Source organism: Heterocephalus glaber, unplaced genomic scaffold (genome assembly GCF_053883595.1).
Source record: "Heterocephalus glaber isolate CG9 unplaced genomic scaffold, H.glaber_assembly_v1.0 deba00000122, whole genome shotgun sequence".
Lineage (NCBI taxonomy): Eukaryota > Metazoa > Chordata > Mammalia > Rodentia > Bathyergidae > Heterocephalus > Heterocephalus glaber.
Window position 1 is genome coordinate 1589323 of NW_028258138.1, and position 6141 is coordinate 1595463.

Consider the following 6141-nt stretch of genomic DNA (forward strand, 5'->3'; position numbering starts at 1 on the left):
CAGTGTGCACATCCAAAATAAAAGCTGGGCTCCCCAGTGACTGCACCTGCTGTGCGGTTAGCAGCCAGGGGCCTCTGTTGATTGACTCCACAGAGGGGAAAGAACTTGTACTGTTTGTCCAAGGAAACCCTTGGCTTTGAAGCCACTGTCTCATCCTCCATCAACCTGGTCATCTTGTTAGGTAACTAAAGAATGTTATTCAAGAAAACAGTGTTGCAAGAGGTGGAGCTCCAAGTCCCCACAGGAATTGCAGTGACTATGGTGTTTTTCTCTCTCCAGCCAAAGTTTTCCTCCTCTGCTTTCATGTGCAGTCATCTAAGCCTGTTAGTTATTCTGGAATTATGTTAAAATTGATGCAAATGTCAAAAAGTAAACAGCGTGGCTTGATTTGTGTGAGATACCTGTGTCCCGCCCTGAAGTCTGTGTCCTAGGGTGAGGTTATGTGTCCCAGGCTTGACCCAGGAAATCAGCGCACTGTTCTGGTTTGTTCTCCTTCTTCCTTCTATTTTTTTTGTTTCTTGAAAAAAGATCCCCAGGAATGCAGGGAGAGTTGGCTTAAGCAGCATGTACTTTGGACTAGTGAGGTTCAAATTTGCTCCGTGAATCAAGTAAACATTTTAAACTATATCCTGACATAAACTCAACTTATTTCTAAAATAAAATGCTGGTACACTTTTTCAGAGTTTGCTTTTAGGGAGATGGTTAAGTCCTTTCTGTTGTTTAGAGACATTAATCACACATGCATGTCACAGGAGCCCGGAAATCTCTGTTGCCCTGGCTGTGTATGGGGTGCAGGCCCTTAAGGCCGCGAGCTGAGTGGCCGAGAAAACTTAAAGAAGACAGTACTTTTTGTGTTTCTGCTTTTCTCTACTTTGGAAGAAAACAAGGGTTAACAGAAAGGCCCAAGAAGAAAAACAGTATGCCCGAGGTTCCTCTTCTCCCTGGTCCACAGCACCTCGGTTAGAAGCCACAGTGGAGCTCCTGTCTCCGAGCTCTAGAATCGGGGTCCCTGCGGGGAGTTGCCAGCATCATCCTGGGGGGACAAGGCAGGTGAGAATCGCATAGAGGACAAATGGCTGCCCCACGGCTTTCTCCGGCCGCTCCAACATTGACGGTCCAGGCTGTGGCACGTGGGAGGCAGGGAGGGCGAGGTTCCAAGCTTGCAGAACAGTTGCGGAGACCTCACCACCAAAGAGCACAGATGTTTAATCTCTGCTTACTAAAAAAAATCAGATCAAATGCATTTCTTGCCACAGATGTTCGAGAAAAATGCAGACTAACATTTGATGAGAAATGAAGTGAACACATCACATCCTAAGTGCTTCAGAGAACCAACAGATTTTCATACAGGATTCAACCAGCAAAGCAAACTGCCAGGAATATTACCGGGAAAGGGGGATCTGTCACAGGATGGAGACTGGGCAGGATGGGGAGCCGTGGTCTTGTTGGTGGTGGTGTTTTTTGTTTTGTTTTGTCTTGTTGGTGTTTTTCTTTTCTTTTCTTTTCTTTTTTTTTGGTACCAGGGATCGAACTCAGGTCCTGGTGCTTTCGAGGCTGACACAATGCCACTGAGCTAAGTCCCCGGTCCTTGAGGAGCCGTGGTCTTAAAGATTAGGGAGGTTGGACAAAAGCCACCGTTCAGGTCCAGAAGCGCCCCAGTGGACAACCTGAACCTGCAGCTCAGGGAAGGAAGTGGGGGTTGGTCTTGGGCTTTGAAGGCTGGGGCGGCAGGGAACCCCGACTGCTCCCTCCAGACTTCACAGCTAGGGGCACCAGGACCCCCGGCTGCCGGCCGCGCCCTTGACGCCCCAGTCAGGGCCAGGCCCCTGTCTCTGATGCCCGGCACCCACCCCACCTGGCCGGGAGGAACAGGGATGCTGCCTCTCCCAGCATGGGCTCAGTCCTGGGAGAAGGTCGCATTTGCCTCCCCTAGAGTGTCATCACCTGAGGTGTACGCTTCTAGGAGTTTGTTTTCTTTTCTTTTTCTCTTTTTTTGGCGGGGGTACTGGAGATCAAACTCGGGTCCCTGCGCTTTCAAGGCAGGCAGCAGAACCACTGAGCTAATTCCCCGGCCAAGAGTTCGTTTTCTTGCACTCGATACTGCAGTGGGCCTGCCAGCCTGCAGGGAAAGCGGTAAAATGCACAGAGCACGTTTGTTCCACACTCAGCTCCGAGTCTGCGGCTGTCGCCCACCCCATCCTCATCGCCCTCTCCAGCACAGAAAAGAAAGTCTCCCCAAGCAGCACCTCTGTCCCCAGCCCCCACTGTCCACTCCCCTCAGTCCAGACCCCCACCACGCTACTTTCTGTCTCCAGGAACTTGCCTACTCTAAGGACATCAGATAAGTGCCACTCTGCAGATTTGCCTTCTGGCTTATTTCACTTACTATGATGTCCTCGAGACTCATCCGTGTTGCCAGGTGTGGTGGAGCACACCCATAATCCCAGCTCTGTGAGAGGCAGAGCCAAGAGGATCACAAGCTCAAACCCAGCCTGGACAACTTAGTGGTTAAGTGAGATCCTGACTCCGAATACAAGGGCTGGAGATACAACTCAGAGCAAAAACTCCAGGTTCCATTCCCAGTACTGCAAAGACATAAAATTTCTTTTGCTGGTTTTTTTTGTTTTTTTTTTTTTGGTACCCGGGATCGAACTCGGGTCCTTGTGCTTGCAAGGCAAGCAACGGAACCACTGAGCTAAATCCCTGGCCCTCTTTTGCTGTTAAGGCTGAGAAACATCCCGTTGCATGCACGGACCACAGTTCGCTTACTAAAGAGTTAGGAAGATGTCACTCAAAGTCGCTGCTCTGGCGCATTGATTTTTAGGGGTGAGGACACCTGACAACTAGCAGGTGCCAGAAGACCCCACTGGGCTTCATTCCAGTTGTGTTTGTTTTTGGTTTTTTGAGTCTCTTTTGAGGGGTGATCTTGCTATGTAGCCCGGGCTGGCCCCCAGGTCATGGCAATCCTCCTGCCTCACCCTCCGAAGTCCTGAAATTACAGGTCTGGTTTCATTCTGGTGCTTAAAAGCAGAAAATGAAGTTTCCCTGTGCTGGTGGAAGGAAGCGTGGCCGGGGATTGAACTCGGGACCTTGTGCTTTCAAGGCAGGCAAGGCAGGCCTCGGAACCACTGAGCTAAATCCTTGGCCCCTAGATTAGCTCTTATCTTTTAGCCTCCATCCACTCAGTCCTGCCCCAGCCCAGGCCCCTTTTTCTCCATACAGTTTCAAAAGTTATATTCTAATTCAGCATGCTAGACGGGCACTCGACCACTGAGCCACACCTCAGCCCTTTTATTTTTTATTTTGAGATGGGGTCTCACTAACTTGCCCAGGCTGGCCTTTGACATGGTCCTCCTGCCTCAGGCTCCCAAGTAGTCAGGCTTACAGGTATGTGGCACTTGCAGTGCATCCAAACTCAAGTAAAGCCCTGCAGCTATGCACAGACTGAGGATCAGAAAGCCACAGGCCCCCAAGCCAGGAGTGGTGGTGCACACCCGTGATCCCAGCACTCTGGGAGGCTGAGGCAGGAGGATTGCAACTTTAAACCCAGCTTGGGTGATTTAGCAAGATCCCATCTCAGAATAAAAAATAAACAAGAGCTGAGAATGAAGCTCAGTGCAAAGGCCCTGGGTTCAACCCCGAGTACCACCGCCAAAAAAAGAGAACACATCCCACCATCCCAGGAGTCTGGGAATGCCCGTCTCGCCGTCTGCTGCAGTCTTTCCAGTCGCCCTAGTGCACCAGGGTTTCTTTTCCGTTCTCAGAGAAACACAGGGTGCTGGACACCCGTGGGTGCGGGACAGTGGGCATGGGTGGACCCCAGGCCATCGGGACAGCACCCTCTGGCTCGATGGGGACCCTGAGCCTGGAAGATGAGCCCAGGGAGGGCAAGGCCCTCTTCCTCCTCAGTCACCGTGCACTCTGCCCAGCAGGCCCAGCCTGAGGCTCTGCTGGGTTCCAAGACTGTGGGCCGGAGGCGGCTGTTTCTCTGGAAGGGGTGAGGGAGCCGAGGTCCGGGCGAGGCTGGCCAGACATGCCGAGGGAGGACTGACGCTGTCACTCTCACTGGGGGAGGAGGGTGCGACTCCGGAGCGGCCTCCCAGGGCTCTAAGCCTGGGTGTCTTGGTGTGGGAGGAGGCTGCAGTGGGGCTCAGGGCAGAGCAGGTGCCCGAAAGCCCGAGCCCTGGCCCAGCCATAGTGAGATGGAGGCAGAGCGGCTCGGCCTGGGGCTGTGGCGCACGCCCGTTGCCCAGCTGCTCGAGAGGCTACGACAGGAGGCCACTAGCTTGAGGCAGCCTGGCCAGTTTAACAAGGCCAAGGCTCATAATGAACGAAAAGGACTAGAAGCCAGGCGTGGTGGTGCACACCTGTAATCCCCGCACGCTGGGAGGCTGAGGCAGGAGGATCTTCCATTTGAGCCCAGTCTGGGCAATTTAGCCAGAACTTGTCTCAAAATTAAAGAAATAAGGGCTGGGGATTTAGCTCAGTGGTGCTGCCACCTGCCTTGAAAGCACAAGGTCCTGAGTTCAATCCTTGGTACCAAAAAATAAAAAAATAAAAAATAGAAAATTAAAGAAATAAAAAGGGGCTGAGGATTAGCTCAATGTGAAGACCCTGGGTTCAATTTCCGTGCCACAAAAAGGGGAGCTGGAGGTGTAGCTGAGTGGTAGCATGTCCCTGAGTTCAATCCCCGGTTCCCTTCCCTCCCCACAAAGGCTTGGCTATTCCCAAGAAGAAAGCAAAAGGTGATTCCAGTCTCCTAAATAACTAAGCCTGGCATGATGGAGTTGGCCTGTACTCCCAGGCACTCAGGAGGCAGAGGCAGGAGGACTGCTGCAAGTTTAAGGCCAGCGTGGAACACAGAGGGAGATCCTGTCTCAAAAAAACAAAGAAGAATTCAAAGAATGGCAGGCAGTGAAGTAGGACTTTGGACCCAGCGGGAGCTTCCTCAGGCCACGTGGAATGCAGCCCTCCCTGCTAAACTTCTGAGCCTCTAGGAATTTAAAGTGCAAAATAACCAGCTTTTCCTTAAAGCCCCAGGTTCCTTTAAACCCTGCATGCTGGGTTAGAAGCCTGAGTTCCAAGTGGCCACTTTGAATCCACAGAGCCACCCGGCACAGGGGGCCCCTAAATGACTGAGCGAATCCCATGCTCCACTCAGCCCTGAGAAGCCAAGGGTCTCAGGGACACTGGTGACTCTCTCAGGGCCCTCCAGGAAATCCAGGAGCTATTTTCCTTCTCCTTACTCCCAATAAACACTCTCTAACTTCCTCCTTTTGCCTAGTTTCATTCTTTGACGTCATGAGGCTGTGGCCTTGGTTTGTACAGAATTAACTCAGGAGGCTGAGGAAGGAGGGTTGAAAGTTTAAACCCAGTCTGGGAAACTTAGCAGCTTAAAAAAATAAAAATGAGCTGGGGAAAAAAAAACAGAGCTGGGGCTGGAGCTCAGTGTGAAGATGTTGGGTTCAACCCCCAGTGCTGCACACATGTGGAGAAAAATCCCTAAGGCCGAGATGTTCTGAGTGACTCCGAGTTGGCCACCAGGGTTAGATGGGACTGGTGACTCTCCTTCCGGCTGAGGACTCCCAGGTTTGGGAGCAAAAAGGGGCTGGGAAGGGTTTGTGGCTGCACCAGGGACAGGGCTGGAGAGGGCCCGGGACCGGTGGGGTCTGGCCCTGGTCACCCGGCCTCACTGCCCTGGATTATACATCATGAGCGGGTGAAGGCATGGGGTGGAGGGGCTAAGAGGCCTCTGGCCGGCCTTGGGTGGTGCCAGTTGCTGGACTCCTTCAGCCACCACCTCAGGGATGAGGGGACCGCATCGGTCCCTGCCTGTGTTTGAGTCTCACTCCCCCTTCCTCATTGCCCAGGCCGGAGACAGAGCACCGGGCAGGGAGACACCTGCGGACAGTCTCTAGTTTGCTGAACCGGAAAAGCCTCTGGAAATCTAAGGCACAAAACATCACAAACTGAGCTGAGCCCATTTGTCCTCTAAGGCCAGCATGTCCCTTGGGGCCAGTGACAGGAGCCTTGGACCAGCGCAGACAGGCGGAATGCTGCAGTGAAATCAGACTTCAAGTCCACAATGACACTGCCCGCATGGGCTCTTCAGGGCTGGAACTTTGAGCCAGCCTCTGTCCT